Source organism: Lycorma delicatula, chromosome 7 (assembly GCF_047948215.1).
Source record: "Lycorma delicatula isolate Av1 chromosome 7, ASM4794821v1, whole genome shotgun sequence".
NCBI classification, from domain to species: Eukaryota; Metazoa; Arthropoda; class Insecta; order Hemiptera; family Fulgoridae; genus Lycorma; species Lycorma delicatula.
Genome location: NC_134461.1, coordinates 84852080 through 84869244, shown reverse-complemented (window position 1 = coordinate 84869244; position 17165 = coordinate 84852080). Strand labels below are relative to the sequence as shown.

General features: G+C 28.5%; 1 long non-coding RNA gene across 1 annotated transcript in view; it reads right to left on the bottom strand.

Moving 5' to 3' along the window:
* Positions 1-17165, bottom strand: part of LOC142327898 (uncharacterized) — a 47967-nt gene that overhangs the window by 28074 nt on the left and 2728 nt on the right. The window lies entirely within an intron of this gene.

Here is a 17165-nt window from a genome sequence, read left to right as displayed (position 1 = left end):
GGAGTAAATTTGTTAAAAACAGATTTAACACATTAATCGCAATCCAATTATGTGAAAACACTGCCTGTGTTTAAAAACACACCACTACTTGGATGGAGATCAATGACTTTTCTTTTTAGAATAAAAAGTACTTATAAAAAACGTTTTTTCGAGTTAAATTATATTACTAGTAAGGGAACTGCTTTTCTAGATATTACCCATGCAGTAATTCCTTTCAAAATACATATAATAATTGACAATGAAAAGTTGAAAGAAAATGATGGATAGTCAAGCAAACAATGTTTATCCTTTGTTAATACATTAAGGCAATATATATATATATATATATATATATATATTTTATAATCACTAATGAACTTGAATATTTTTAAAATTACCATTTTGCAATGCCTAAAACTTGTCTGCAATTATGTCATTATAATGAAATTTGACCAATGTAGCTGTAAACAAAAAAAAATCCCTTTACAATTATACAAATGAAAATAAAATTTAGATTTTAGACTTTTAAATATAACATTTATAAATTCTAGACTGCAGTAGTTGAATCTGTTTAAAGTTTTACAAGATTTAATGATAATTTTTTTTTTTGTAATTAAGTTAAATAGCTTCAAATTTTTTTTTCTATTCCTTCACTGACCAACCAAAGTATATACTTTTTTTAACTGCTTCTCAAGGAATGTTCCATTTTAAAATGGTGACTAATATTTTTCTCAGGCAAGGAAAATGAAAAGATACAGAAGAGGAGAAGTTTTCATTTCTAGCCAACTACATGACTTATTCCTGATATTAGAGCTGGGCACAGATTCCAGCTTGTCTCATATCAGCTATATGTTATATACTTCACCAATTACATTTTACTCAATTTTTAAGTGAAATATTTGCCTCCAAGACTGTTCTCCTACTATTAAAGGTAAAATATTTTTTATACACTGTATGGTATGGCAGGATGAACCTTTTTCAAAGCATTATCAAATACTTAACTTACATTGGTTTTCAATTATCTTTATTTTTTATAGTTCTCCTCTCAGGAGTGTATATAAGTTACAAAAAATTAATATTATGTATATAAGTATATACATAAACATATAAGTTGCAAAAAATAAAAAACTAAGGGCACATAGTGGAAGTACCTCCTTCACAATCATTAGTTGGTGTTGTCTGGTGTCACTAAAAGCAGAGTTTATGATACAGCTAATTTTTGGCACTGGTTAAATCTTGCACAACCAATTACAATTTACAACTCTATTTAGTGCTTCATTTTAATTCTCAGTTTAGCAATTCGCAGTATAGTTCATTATGTTCAATACAAAATGAGAAAGGTCTACTGTTCACAGAATTATCAATAATATTTACTCAATATATCATACCTGGTCTGCCCTAAATTTTGATATCAAACTTTAATACCTCATATTCCTATTCATCCTAAATAAAAATTACAAACAATTTGTATACTTTTTTTAAATTGTTTCTAAACATAAATAAATAATACATAATTTTATCAAACTCATATAACTCAATTTTAGAAATTCAGCAATTTTTATTACATAATTGTCAGAAATTGCTTCCAGATAATTGAGAGATATGTATAAATCACTAGTACTGCAGTAGTTTATCTGATATATGAGGAGCACTCTTAACTGCCTAGGGGTGTTGTGAGTTACATATTGCAATACGTTTGATACCTATATGCAGTTCACAGAATGTGTGTACTATGATGTAATTGTGATTGAATTTCTTTTACAAGTGTTGATGCAGTAGTCCTCTGAAGTTAGTAACCTTATGGCTTTGGCAATAGATTTGGAGAAATAATGCGCCTTTACAATACCAAGTGACATTCTGGATCAAACAATTTAAGTGGTACAGGGAATTAATTGAAGATGATCCCCGCAGCAGAAGATTTGTGGAAGCAACCACACCCGACATCTGACAGAAAGTGAACAGATTGGTTATGGAAGACAGGCGTGTTAGGATTGCAATACTTGCTACAGAATGTGAGGTGTCTGAAGGAACCATTATAACAATACTTCATAACCATTTACACATGATAAAAGTCAATTCCCGATCGGTCCCACGAAACCTTACACCACATCAGAAGCAATATTGTGCGCAGTTAAGTACAGAGAACTTGTAGCTGTGTGAAAGGAATCTTACGGATTTTTCAACAGGTTTATCAATACATCAAAACCTGTTTTCAGCAGGACTGGTGATGAAACATGGGTTCACTACTGGGATCCTGAGACCAAACAAACATCCATGCAGTGGAAACACAAAGAATCCCCAACACCCAAAAAATTCTAGACCCAGCCATTGGCTGGAAAGATCATGGCCACAATTTTTTTTGGGATAGTGAGGGAATTTTGTTGACTGAATACATAGAGCACAAGCAGACTATCACTGGTAATGTTTATGCTGAGTATCTTGAGACGCTAAGGGCAGCAATAAAGGAAAAACGGCGAGGGAAGCTAACCAAAGGTGTCTTGCTTTTGCATGTCAGTGCTCCAGTTCACTCATCACACATTGCAAAGCAAACTTTGAGGGAGTGTGGATTTCAAGAACTTCCTCACTCTCCCTACAGTCTGAACCTGGCCCTGAGATTTTTTCCTGTTCAGATACCTCAAGAAAAACCTTCGAGGCAGACATTTTCACAACGATGATGAATTGAAAGCAGCCGTTTCAAAGTAATTTGAGGAGCAAGATAAAAATTTTATCTTATATTTAAATATTATATTTTTTATAATTTTTTTTTTACTTTGGTATAACCTCTGAGCAGCCTAAATGGAGCAAGTGTGTGGAAGTGTAAGGGACCTAGATTGAAAAATAAAAATGACATTACTTCTCCACCACCATTCTTTCTAAGGTAGATAATCTTTTGAGTGCCCCTTGTAAAATACTGTTTTTTTATATTTAGAATAAGAAAATTCACACAGGGGATAAAAATATAGTATTTACTACAAAAATATACTGATTAATTTTTTTTTTAAATTGACCAAACAATATTTTAGAGTAGAATTCAGGTTTTGATGATGTAAAATTTGGCTTGATTTGAAAATGTACACTGATAATATGAAATTAGAACATTATAAATTTGAAATTTTGATATGTGCTACAAGGAATGAGTTTACTTGAACTGGATATGCACCAAATGTGAAGGACAGCATGATAAAACAGGGATTTGGAAGAGATCCTAGTTGTGACTGTGGCCATCTGAAATGAAACGTGTAACAGACTGAAGTGAAATTTTATAAGGCGATAGTGTCAGTACCGTCACGGATGAATAATCTGAAAAGTGTTCTATAAGCAGTGTTCATATCAATCTTTTAAGGTAACAAAATTAAAAGTTGTACTCATTTTTTTATGATATGGTAAAAAGAAATAGGCGCAGTAAATGGCTCATTGTCATTTACAATGACCTGAGATTGTACAAGACTATACTTCATTTACATTCAAACATATCATCCTCTGAAAAAATACCTTACAGTGGTTCCTGACACTAAACAGAAAAAGAAAGAAATGATTCATTGTAAAAATAAGCTAATAAAAGAAGACAGGTTTTTTTTTCTATTTTTGGTAGGTCGTTGTAACTATAGACCTAGAAAAGGCATTCGATAACGTAGACTGGAATAAAATGTTCAGCATTTAAAAAAAATTAGGGTTAAATACAGAGATAGAAGATCAATTGCTAACATTTATAGGAACCAAACAGCAACAGTAATAATTGAAGAACATAAGAAAGAAGCCGTAATAAGAAAGGGAGTCCGACAAGGATGTTCCCTATCACAGTTACTTTTTAATCTTTACATGGAAGCAGTTAATGATGTTAAAGAACAATTTAGATTCGGAGTAACAGTACAAGGTGAAAAGATAAAGATGCTACGATTTGCTGATGATATAGTAATTCTAGCTGAGAGTAAAGAGCATTTAGAAGAAACAATGAATGGCATAGATGAAGTCCTACGCAAGAACTATCGCATGAAAATAAACAAGAACAAAACAAAAGTAATGAAATGTAGTAGAAATAACAAAGAAGGACCACTGAATGTGAAGATAGGAGGAGAAAAGATTATGGAGGTGGAAGAATTTTGTTATTTGGGAAGTAGAATTATTAAAGATGGACGAAGCAGGAGCAATATAAAATGCTGAATAGCACAAGCGAAACGAGCCTTCAGTCAGAAATATAATTTGTTTATATCAAAAATTAATTTAAACGTCAGGAAAAGATTTTTGAAAGTATATGTGTCTTCCATATACTTCCATACTCCATATACGTTCCATATAAAGTGTCGCTTTATATGGAAGTGAAACTTGGACGATCGGAGTATCTGAGAAGAAAAGATTAGAAGCTTTTGAAATGTGGTGCTATAGGAGAATGTTAAAAATCAGATGGGTGGATAAAGTGACAAATGAAGAGGCGTTGTGGCAAATAGATGAAGAAAGAAGCATTTGGAAAAATATAGTTAAAAGAAGAGACGGACTTATAGGCCACATACTAAGGCATCCTGGAATAGTCGCTTTAATATTGGAAGGACGGTAGAAGGAAAAAATTGTGTAGGCAGGCCACGTTTGGAATATGAAAAACAAACTATTAGGGATGTAGAATGTAGGAGGTATACCGAAATGAAACAACTAGCACTAGATAGGGAATCTTGGAGAGCTGCATCAAACCAGTCAAATGACTGAAGACAAAAAAAAAAAGAAGAATTTTGATTAGCATCTTTAGAAATATAATTTTAAAACATCTGTGTGTATTATTACATTACATGTATAATATAATTAAATACATCAAAACTGAGAAAATAATTAAAATAGTGCAATTTTTTTTTTAGTTTATCTGCAGATTGAAAACATACATATGAGACAATATTCAGCTTGTTTCGTTAAATAGATAACTTAACTGAAAGGACATAATAGATAATTAAGACGCCACTATCTTAAGATAATGGTGCCCATATTAACAGATAAAAAGATTCAAGTTTTTTTTTTCATTATTTTTAATTCTTACGATCTTTAATAAAATAAATTAAAACAAAAATATGTGTACGAGTAAGCAACTAATATGTTAAAACAGCAAATTAATCATTTAATAAATAACTGCAGTATATATATATAACCATGTAAAATACGTAACAATCATTGACTTCAGAAAAACAAGGACAAAAGGAAATAAATTACAGTCATAATACATAATAATGTTTTTTAAATTTAACGAGAAAAAAAAAAATGCTGATGACGATAAAGTAAGTTCAAAAGACGTCAGTCAACAAATTAATTATTAACAGTATAAAAAAAAGAAAAAATAACATAATTTATATTTCTGTCATAAAACATAAAATCATCACAGTCTTTTTGTCTTTGTACTATTCATCAAATTAACTATTTATTTTTAATTCAACAGTATCTAATTTCTGCTACAAAATTTATTATTTTATTTGTATATTAAAACTACTTGTATTTCAACTTATTTTTTAATGAATATTTTATTACAAAAAAATTATTATGAATAAATAGTGCTGATGATAAAGTACAATCATTACAATTAAAATTTTCTATATATTATTAGACTAACATAAATACTACACTACATGCATTTATTTGTATATATATATATATATATATATATATATATATATTACACAATTATATCAAGGAAAAAATTAAATTCCTTCCTGGTCTTTCCATTGGATAAGTTACTACTAATTTTACAATTTTTTGAATGTTACTGATTCACTCTTTCCAACAATTAAATTCAGTGATTTACATACAATTTTTACATCTACTTAAAAAAAAACCAATAATCAACTCAAATAATTCAAAAAATATGAGGCTTACAGTTTATACCAAATGTGAATTAATGAAAATCTAATATATTTTTCCATGTCGTATTTTATGGTAAAAAAATCATACTATAGAATGATAATTCTTTTTTCTTACTCAAATATACCAGAGACAAAACAATTTATTTCAAATATGTAAACAATAATGGATATATGACAATTTGAAAACAGTAACATTAATATGATGGTAGGCTGTTATTTTATCTAATCTGAATAATCGAAAATTATATGAAACTCAAGTTAGATGTTGTGGGTTAAATAATATATGTACACAATTATATAACAGGGTTTCATAACAGCATAATGTAAGAAAATATTTAAGATAATTAAAAATAGTAATGAAATTATAAAAACTTAACAAATTTAAATTTAATTACTTATTAAAATAGTTTGAAAATGAAAAAGTAAAAGAAAAAAATCTGTAATAGAAATTAAATTATAAATATTGTTTGAATATTAATAAAGATTAACACATTTTTTAATTTTCATGAAAAAGGTATTTTTCAAACTTTTCATCAAACTATTTTTAAGTGACAAAGTAAACTAAAAAAATTTTAACAAAAATATTATTTAGTAGTTGTGAAACTCATATGCCATTAAGAGCTGAAGAATCCTGCAATCAGATACTGCATTTCTTCTTCCTTTTACTTGTAAAATCTAAATATTTAGTTATAAATTTCATAAAATTGATTAAAAGCTTAAATACTTTCCAAAATAAGAACAGTCACTCAATGTACATAATTATTTCCAGAGAAATATACATTAATCTGTTGGTTAACAATATCTTCAATCTTTCTTTTAGCTAAGATGGACATAAAACAACACAGATAGAAGTAGCAATAGTCAGACTTTTTTCTCTAAGAGTAATGATATTGTTTACACCCAACCCCTGTGAACTATACCTATCTTTCAAATATAAAAGAGTGAAAGTATCATTTTTCAGAGCTGAATATCATATACATTTTGACAGGTTACATACATGCCGGTATGTTGAGCTAAGTGACAAGGTATCACATCAGTCCTCATTTTCTTTTAGTATGTCTGATATGGAATGTTTGTTAATACTGAGAATATCTCTGTCATTTTCAGGAGAGACTCATGTAAGATTGCTAACAATTATTATTGTTATGGGATGTACAAATTATTTACACTTTAAATCTATGAACGGCTGTAGTTTAAAGATCAAATATAATATGGTTTTTATTTTTCAATAATTTGCTACAAGCCACTGGTTAGAATATTTTATACCTTTACAAATAATTTAGTTCCTACATGTATAATGCAAAAATAATATGGGATCCCCAAAAAAATTCTCTATCTAACATGCAATAAAATAAGACAAAGATAAACTACTGATCTTAACTTATTATTAAGTCAAAAAAAATTCTTTAGACTGGTAGCAAACTGTTTCACAGATGTACAAAAGTTTGCATACTTCATAAATGTAATAAACACAAAACAAACTATTAGATTTGTATTAAAAGATTGTAATAATATATGCACTTAAATCTAAATAATTAAAAAATGTAATATTCAAGAAGACATTTACTTAATTTTTAACATTTTATGGAATTTCATAATAGCTACAATTAAATAAATAGGCTGTTTAAAATTAACAAACAAATCTATGTTACAGTCAACCTTCCTATCTTTTATGTTAATGTACTAATATGTATTAAGTCAAATTGTTGAGCTGCCTATCAAGTATATTTGGGCCTCCAAGTGCTCTTAAAGATTTAGGGAACTGAATATTTTTCAAATGTCTTCAAACTTTCTAACTTTTTAACTTTTAGTTTTATTTAGCACTGATTTTAATTAATTGTTAATTAGTTATCATAAAATTGTTGCATTATTATTTTATAAAATAATTATTATTATGTTATTAATTTTTTTTTTAAATTAATAATAATTATTTTATACTATGATACTGCTCTGTTTATTGTTTTCATTAACCATTCTAAGCAAATGCTGGATTATACCTTTTGTTTTTTTTTATACAAGGGTCATTCAATAATTAAACAGACCAACATTTTTGGTGAAGGAAACGCTTAATGCAGACAAATTAAATTTTTGTGTGTTAGTTGGCAACCTTGCGAAGAGTGTTAGTCAGCCGTTTGATTAATATTTATGTAAACATAATCCTTAAAGTCTTAGTTATGATGGCGTGTCCACTTGAAGAAAGTACTTTTGAAGTACTTTCTCTGATGATCAAACAATACAGCAGTAGTTGCATGAACCGTGAGAGTTTTTACACGTGGGTGGAAAAGTTTAAAAGTGGCCATAAAAGTGTAACCGATGAGCATCGCTCCAGGCGGCCAGTAACAGTGTCGACCTCGACTCAAAAGATTCTCATATCGATTCCTTTATCCAAGAAGGCCAACGACTTACAGTTGAAAAAATTGCTGAAAAAAGTTGAGTAAGTGTTGGCACAATTCATTCCATCACTCAAAACAAACTGAACTACCGTTAAGACTTGTGCAAGGTGAGTTCCCAGAGAATTTACTGTTCATTACAAAGCCGAGAGATTTCACATTTGCAAATAACTCACAAATCGTTTCAATAACAAAAGTGAGGCATTTTTGGATAGGATTTTAACTGTGATGAAACTTGGATACATCTTTTTGAGCCAGAGCCCAAGTGTCAGAGCATGCAGTGGAAACACCCTGAATCACCTGTCTGTAAGAAATTCAAAACCCAACCATCAGTTGGTAAGGCCATGGTAACCATCTTTTGCAGTGCCCATGGTCTGATTTTCTGTGATTATTTGAAGGAGTAATGCACTAACAAAAGCCTATGCCATTCAGCTATGATTCAGAACAAAGTCAAGCCCGCATTGAAGAAGAAATGTCTGAAATGGCAGAGGAAAGGCGAGCTTTTTCTTAAAGCCAACACTCAACCTTATACAGCACAACTGATGCTGGAAACTATTGAAAGTGGGTTGGGAGCTCCTACCTCATTCTCCTTACAGTCCTGACCTTGCCCCTTCAGATTTTTATCTGTTTGGTCCGATGAAAGAAGCTTTGCGTGGCATAAAGTTCAACAACAACAGAGACGTAAAGAAAAATGTACAAAACTGATTTCAAGACCAAGGTAAAGAATTTATCGCTGAGGGAATAAGAAGACTTGTAAAAAGTTGAGACAAGTACACAGAAGTTGATGTGGATTACAAGGAAAAGTTACACAAAAAAATTGTATTTATTTAATAAACCATTTTTGCTGTACAGCTATTTGCTGTTTAATTACTGAATGACCCTCGTACCTGTCCATTCCTGACAGAATCAATTAAGTAACATTTGAAAATTTAGAGGATCTAAATAGAATTTTTATTTATTTATTTACTTGTATAACTCTTTTTTCAAATATGTTATTCAAATTCTTCAACAGTTCAAAAAAAATAAAGTTTTGTAAAATCAATTTGGAGAAGAAAATAACTAAATTTTACACAGTTTTTTTCATATGAAGGTAGTAGGGCTGTTGTTACTATAGTGCAGTTTTAACAAAACTTATATCTGGCAGTTTCTCAAATATGTTAGAAAACATATATTTATGATGTGGCCAAGGGGTATCAGATCTAATGTGCCTGTCAAATTTAGACCAAAATTTAAGTATGTTTCCAACTTAATTTGGAATCACAATGAAAAAGCAACAACACATCTGGTTAATGATAACAACCACCAGATAATTAAAAATGCTGTAAATAACTTTAATATTTCAAATTTCATTTATGATATTTAAGTAATAATTTTAAAAAAAAATGTCATTACTAACCAGAATGGAAAGCAATATTTTTAATTAAATTCTATCAACAGACAAACTACATTTTTATTTGTATCTACACAGATGGAATTTAATCTGCCACAGACAGGAAAACAGATGTTAATTCCATTGTTTCCAATTTATGGTTTATGAATTATGACTATTTTAATTCAATTTATATTTTTGATCCGTAAAAATTAATTTATTTTCTTTCATTCAACATTAACAAATTTAAAAATTTTATTTTATTTAAAAACATTATTATGGATCTAACTACATCATTCATATAACAGTGTTATTATTTAAATATTTACAGTTCAACAAAACAAATTCAACAAATAGTATTATTTAAAGCCATCTCAATGGCCCAAGTGCTAACATGCTTACATGCTACATTGAAGAGTGCAGGTTCAATCCCCAGCTAGGATTTGTAAAACTGACAATAATTCAACGTCAACTTAGTCACTAACAACCTTAACAGTTGATCCGGCTCAAAAATAATAAAAAATTACTTGATAAATCACATCTGTCACTTCAAAAAATATATTGGTACCATGTTTTCTTTGTTGAATATAAAACCAAAAAAATAAAATAGTTATATAAATACATATATAAAATCCGTATTAATGTAATCATGATCAGTCACAAAAAAAAAAATTATTCAGAAAAACCAGCAGAAATAATCTTGCTTTTCAAGATTTATAATTTTTAGCCTATTTCAAAAAAAGAAAACTAATTTAAAAAAAAAAAATAGCATGTATAAAATCTATACATTTGCCTATGCAACTTTATAAATTATGTGAACGAATATTTCTATCATTAATATTCTGATAGGCTATTGGAATTCAATCTGATATTATAAATTATTTATTTATTTTACACAACAACAAAAGGTTGATGCCCAATAGCAATTACTGACAGATAATTATACATTTTTTAGCAGATGAAAAAGGCCATACCTTACTTGGAACTGAACACAGAACCTCCACATGACAGGCAGAGATCCTACCACTCTACCATGGAGATCGGTGCAATGTTATATAACAGAATTTCAGTGTAGAAATCATAACTACTTGGTTATACAAAATAAATTGTGCATATGAAAAAATTATGCATGTTAATTATTTTCATCATAGTTAATTTATGCAAGTAAAAATTATTACGTTTTAGTTATGTTACACAAAATGACTGAAACTGAGGTGCTCATCGGTAAAGACAATCTTCCTAATTCAACTCAATACAATAGAATACAACTGTTTGTAAGCCCTGGTTCCATCATTGTATCTCTAAGATGAAAGAGCATTTAAAATGATAAATAAGAAAGACAGAACCTGCTTTAAAGAAGAGAAAATTAGCACAATTTGCAAGAAAAATTATGAGCATAGTATTCTGATGCACAAAATACAATCTCATCTTGTTAAAAAGGAAATCCATTTTCCCCACATCAATAATCTAAAATTTCAAGACTTAAATCCAATGGTAAACTGAAATTAAAATCAAATCAATATCTACATGAAAGATATCATCTATTCCCCACTAAAAAAAAAAGGCTACAATGACAGATGAAAAATAAATTTTGATAATAATTAAGTATTACATACTACTATAATTGAATATTTCACATACCTTAAGAGAAATCAATTGGTACAATGCCTTTAGAATATTTTTGATCAAAGTATGTTGGAAAATAATGTTGAAAAATAAATACAATTTTGGTACTTAATAAATATTTCCCTTATTAATCACAAAACCCTCAATCATCAATCATGCATGAAGCACTTAGGTAAGATTGGTTTATTTCTTAACTGGTATAGTAATACTATCAACCTTTGCATACTCTCCTTGCCCATGATAAATCATAGTTGCATTGAATGACGACGGGATATCAAAGCATGTAAGGCAATAAGAGAATTAATAGGGCTTACACTTTGAAAGGAGTATTTCATTCATTTGTAAGCTCTCAACCTGTATGAGCAATTCGCTTTAATGTAATAAGAATATCAGTTCTTAGATTAGTTACAATATTAATAACAGTAATTATCATAATTAATCAAAACAGTCTGGGAAAAACATTATACAAGTACCAAATGGACAACTGGTTGAGTCAAGCTATTTGAGAAAAGTCTGCTCTAAGGTGATATCTAATGTTTGATCTATAATCAGTCTCTAAGACTGCAAAACACATAATTCTTAGGAATGTAGTATTCTTGAATAGGAGTCTCTATATCTCCACAGGTCTGGTTTTTTATTATTATTATTATTATTATTATTATTATTAGGAGTTGTCAACATTTCTAATCTAATTGAGATGGTTATGGCACTCTCTGGTTATGGAATAAAAAAATTGTGTTCATAAAAACAGCAAAAAAATATACACACAAATTTGTAATCAAATTTAATTTAATTTAAATATGTCAAAGCAAACTTTTAAGTTAAATTTTAACCTTCTGGTCACAAAATAAAACAGATTAAAAACTGCTACTTTTGGTTTAAAAAAAAAATTACTGTTTGTTTCACTCGTTTTAGTGAAAATTAAAGAGGGACAAAGAAAGTTATAATTACATCTAAGGATTATTAGTTATTTGTTAATTTAACAAATAAATTAAAATAATTATTTTATTCTCAAAAGTCATATGATCCTAAATTCTTAGGATTATATATTATTATTAAAAAATACATAACATTAACGTTTAATTATTATAAAATGCTTTTTATAATAATTAGAATTATATCAGATTCTAAATCTTTTGGTTAATCAAAACCAGGAGAATTTAAACTGGCAAACTGATGGTTGAATACTAAAAGACAGACTAAACGAAATTAAACATATTCATCCACAAACAGTAATTCAATGAATTACAATTCAGTAAAAATTCTTTTCGTTTGTCCAGTTAAGATACAACAAAATGAAGTTTTTGTAAAAATAATGACATTTTTATTTTTATTATTATTAGTGATGAGAAGAGCTGACCAAACCAAACATAATTGTATATGATATTGTAAAATACAAAAATATATACAAAATCAGTTGCTATACAAAAACAAAGTTGTGGAAAAGCTGCACATGATGTTTTATAATAATCAGGTATACATGAACTGTGGTCATGAAAAAAAATTATGTAATTCTTTCAAATAACTGACAATAGGTCTACAAAAGATTTTTAATACATACAATTACTTTATGTTGTAAATATCCAATAATTACAAAAATATTTTAAGGTAAAAATCATACTGGCTTGGAATCAAATTAAAAGCACAATAAATTATATAACATATTTAAAAATGAACACACAAATATAACAAACCCTTTTATACAAAATTGATATAAATTAAAATTAACAGTTAAAGACACAGTATAATACAAAATTTAACTGTAAAAAAAATTAAATAAAAAAAAAACCATTAATATGCTTATAATCAAACAAATCATTTTGTTTAAATTACACTTTTTTCAAGGTCTAACTTGTAATTTAAAAAAATAACAAACTGGTATGAAAGGGAAATAAAAATAAAATGATTTATATTAAATTATACCAGTAAATTATAAATATTATAAATTCTACAGTTAGAACAAGTTTTTTCTTAGCAAAATGTCATTGGGAATCAATTTTAAATCATTACAATAACTGATTTAAAATATAGCACATCAATTCTATTTTAATGTTTTCAGATTGAGTTAGATTTTGTTAACATATTTTCATATCAATTTGATTTGAAAAAAATATATAACAAATTAATAGTAGAGTTCATTTCTGGGCTGGTATTGAATTAACTAATTATATTTTTCTATAAAAATAATCACACTTTATTGTATAATTTTATTATTTTATACTTCAATTTTTTACTTCCACTACATTTTCCCCATTAATAATTTCATTCTCAAATTAAATCAATCTTTTCTAACATTAGCGTACAAATAAATTAATATCTTGATTTACCTGTTGACAAAAAAAAAATATCAAACATTACTGTTAAAGCAACACTCCTTCAGGAAACAAATCTTTATATTACTTTTTAACTGGTAAAAAAATAATAGTGATTTTCCACAATGTAAGATTTTTTTTAAGTGAATACTGCTTTTTACTTTTAAATACAACTCGTTTTCTTTACTCCTTCCAAACACTGGCGGACCAGCTCAGCAGCGCAGGAGATTGCTTGTGGGAGCTGCATACTCCACATTATTGTACGGTGTGAAACTCTGTGTTGGAGTAATGAAATATGGAATATATAGACGCAAGCTGGAGTCTATTCACCGAAGATGCTGTTTGAGAATGATATTGGCATATCGAACAGTATCCAGGGAAGCTGCAGAAGGACTGGTTGGGGGCATGCCGATAGATCTGCAGATACTTATACAGAAGAAACTTAGGGAACAGAGGACTTTGCCACCACCTGACAAGAAAACAAAAACCCAGGAAATCAAGGACGAGCTTATGATAGAATGGCATGAAAGATGGGACTGGTGCACAAAGGGCCGGCGGACACACCGGCCCATCAGAGATGTAAGAGCATGGTGTGGGAGGCTCCATGGCTCACTGGGATACAGCTTTACACAGTTCTTGGCAGGCCATGGGGGGCTTTAGATCTTATCTTTTCTGATTTAATTTGCATTGCACTGACAGCTGATAAGTGCGGGATAGTTTTCCTCTATCCAGTGTACACGTATAGGATAATACACATAGGAGTACATACTCCTACGCACGTATTTTTCTAGTGTACACGATTTATAGAAGATCGCATGGTAATGCTTAATGCACTTGGATGAGAGACCTTGTTCCAGCCCAAAGACACCCAGTGGATCCTGATTAATGGAGTGGATGGCTGGGAAGCCGTGGAAAATTTTGCTAGGAAGTTGAAGGCGAAACTGAAAGCAGAAGAAGAATCCCATAGGGGAAGGAGACATCGGAGGGTGTGCAACCGGACAGGGTCACAGCCGAGTGCCTGGAGGGTCCACCGAACACATGGGGATTATCTTGTGCAATGAAGCCATGGGCACTCTGGATACTGTGCCTGATGACATCATCCCCCTTCAGAAGTAATGCCATATAAGCAGTTCCAGAAGAGGGAGAGAGAATCCAGGGGTAGAGGTTTAGTTGGTAGGGCGCAGGCACAAATAATATCACAAATAAATAAATAAATAAATATGCATAAATAATATCTTGTCTAACTTGTCGACACTTAGTATGTAAATGGTACTCCTCCACCTCTGTGAACAAAAAAAGCTGTTTTCCTTAGTCTGATCAGGTAAACAACTAACAGTCCTAAACTTTTAATAGATTAATTCAAATTAATTTTTACTTATGATTTACTATTTAGCATAGGTCATGCTCTAACACAAATTAAGAATTTATTTGTAGATCACATAGTGAAAATCATTGTGTTTAGTACAGTTATATAGTGCACTGCATTTATTATTAAAAGAATTACATTTAGTAATATTTCATTATAAAATACAAGCATTAAAAAATCTGTGATTGGCAACATTGTAATTATATTTTCATTCTAATTCTACAACTTCAGATTTAACACAATACATTATATGCTTTAATTACATTTGATTTAAATATTTTATTTACATAGATTTTTAGTCTCTCACTCATAGATTGGTTTGATATAAATAATACCACTATCAGCTCTTAAACAAAGCATAGGTGGTTTTAAAGAGATATTCTCTATTAACAGTTACAGGGTAATGAACACTTCCTTACTATCTCAAAAACAACCATAAACAATGTTTGGTTCATTAAGTGAGCTAAATAAAAAGAAAAAAAATTGTGCACTCTACAATATTCTTCCACCACATAATATTAGTCAGTCAGATTCATGGATAAAAAATTTATTCTATGAAGTTTTTTAAATTTCAATAATCGTAAATTAATAACCACAAAAATATGCTCAATAATCATTTACATTAAATAAAAACTAAAAAAGGGGTAACTGCATGTTTTCTTTTTTAATTGTTAGAAAATTATATAATTTAACTGCTGGCTTTTTATTTTAATATAAATATTTAAGCATTATCAGATTTATTCTATTCTAATAATCATATACCTAAGCAAATACTGTATTTTTTATTTAAAGAGTGATCATCAACAGCTATGTATAAATTATACTCATGAATTTATTTAAAACTTTTTTTTTCTGTTTTCCAGCCTGATTTAAACAGTTTTCAATAATAAATTCTGTTAAATGTTTGATTATTTTCTCAATAGAAATACATAACAAGATATAATAAAAATAAATAAATCTGGAACTTTTGTATTATTTCAAACAATAATTTTTTCAAGCATAATTAATAATAATCTTAAAAATTATTCTGTAGTAAAATGTAATTAAATATTTATGCATTCTTTCAATGAAATGCAATGAACCCTAGTTTTATTAAAATATAATATCTGACTGAAAATTAAGTGTATTTTATTATTTTTAAATTTTTAACACATTTTATTTATTTTTTCATTAATATTATACAATTAAGTTATAAGTTAAATTTTTTGTTTTGTTATAAAATAGGAAATTTCTCAAAATATCAGGTACTGATTAAACCATCATGCCCTATCTTAAAATACATAAATTATATTATTACTAGTTATGTAATGCAGTAAAACCGGCAAAAAAATTGTAGTACTATGAAAAAGTGATACGGTGAAAAAAGTTATAGAAAAAAAATTAATTTAATGTATAATGAGGCATTATTTTAAGAGCTAGTGAACAAAATTTATAATATATAAATCTGTTTTCATATTATTTAATAAAATTTTGAGATTTCTAGAAAATTCTAGAATTACGAAATGATGAGTAAATGATAACTTGTATTTTCTGAGAATAATCAAAACGTTTTTAAAATGAATACCCTGATAAAATTTTGTAATTACTAAAAAAAAAGGTCTTTAACGATAATACCAAAGTGTCATGTACTTTTATACAGTTACTCACTTTTTCTTATTTTATTTTGTAAAACTCAATCATTAAATGTATTCCTCCAATAAATATATTTTTGTTATCTTTGGATGTCATCTAAAAAGCACTAATATACAAAATAATAATAATAATAAAACTGAACATACTTATTTAATATAAATAAGGAAGTTGTCTCTTTTCTTTACATAAAAATAGATTTAAAAAAACTACAAAAAATAATTTTAAGGGTATCATTTTTCATTAAAATATTAATTTAAAACAAATACAACACAACATTACTCTGTTTTCAAGGGCTTATACAGTAGACTTACATTTAACAGACTTCCTTTTATTGTTTACTAAATAAAATTACTTTGTCATTGTGTAAATGACTTAATTATGCGATCACTGTTTTGCACAATTTTATCAATGCATGGTCATCTCCATGAAGGTTGGTGTGACCTGTACAATACAGAGTTAACCAGCATTAAACAGCGTCTTTGGCCAAGAGTTATCTAATAGCCAGTTCCTTCTCGCTAGTATTGTTTTTTATTAGAATAAAATTCAGTAATAATTTACAGTATTGAACTGAGCCATAAGTCTTAAAAAAAACCATTACTAACACTGATGTTATAGTTTTATAAAAATGAATTAATGTTATTAATTATGTCTCCATTT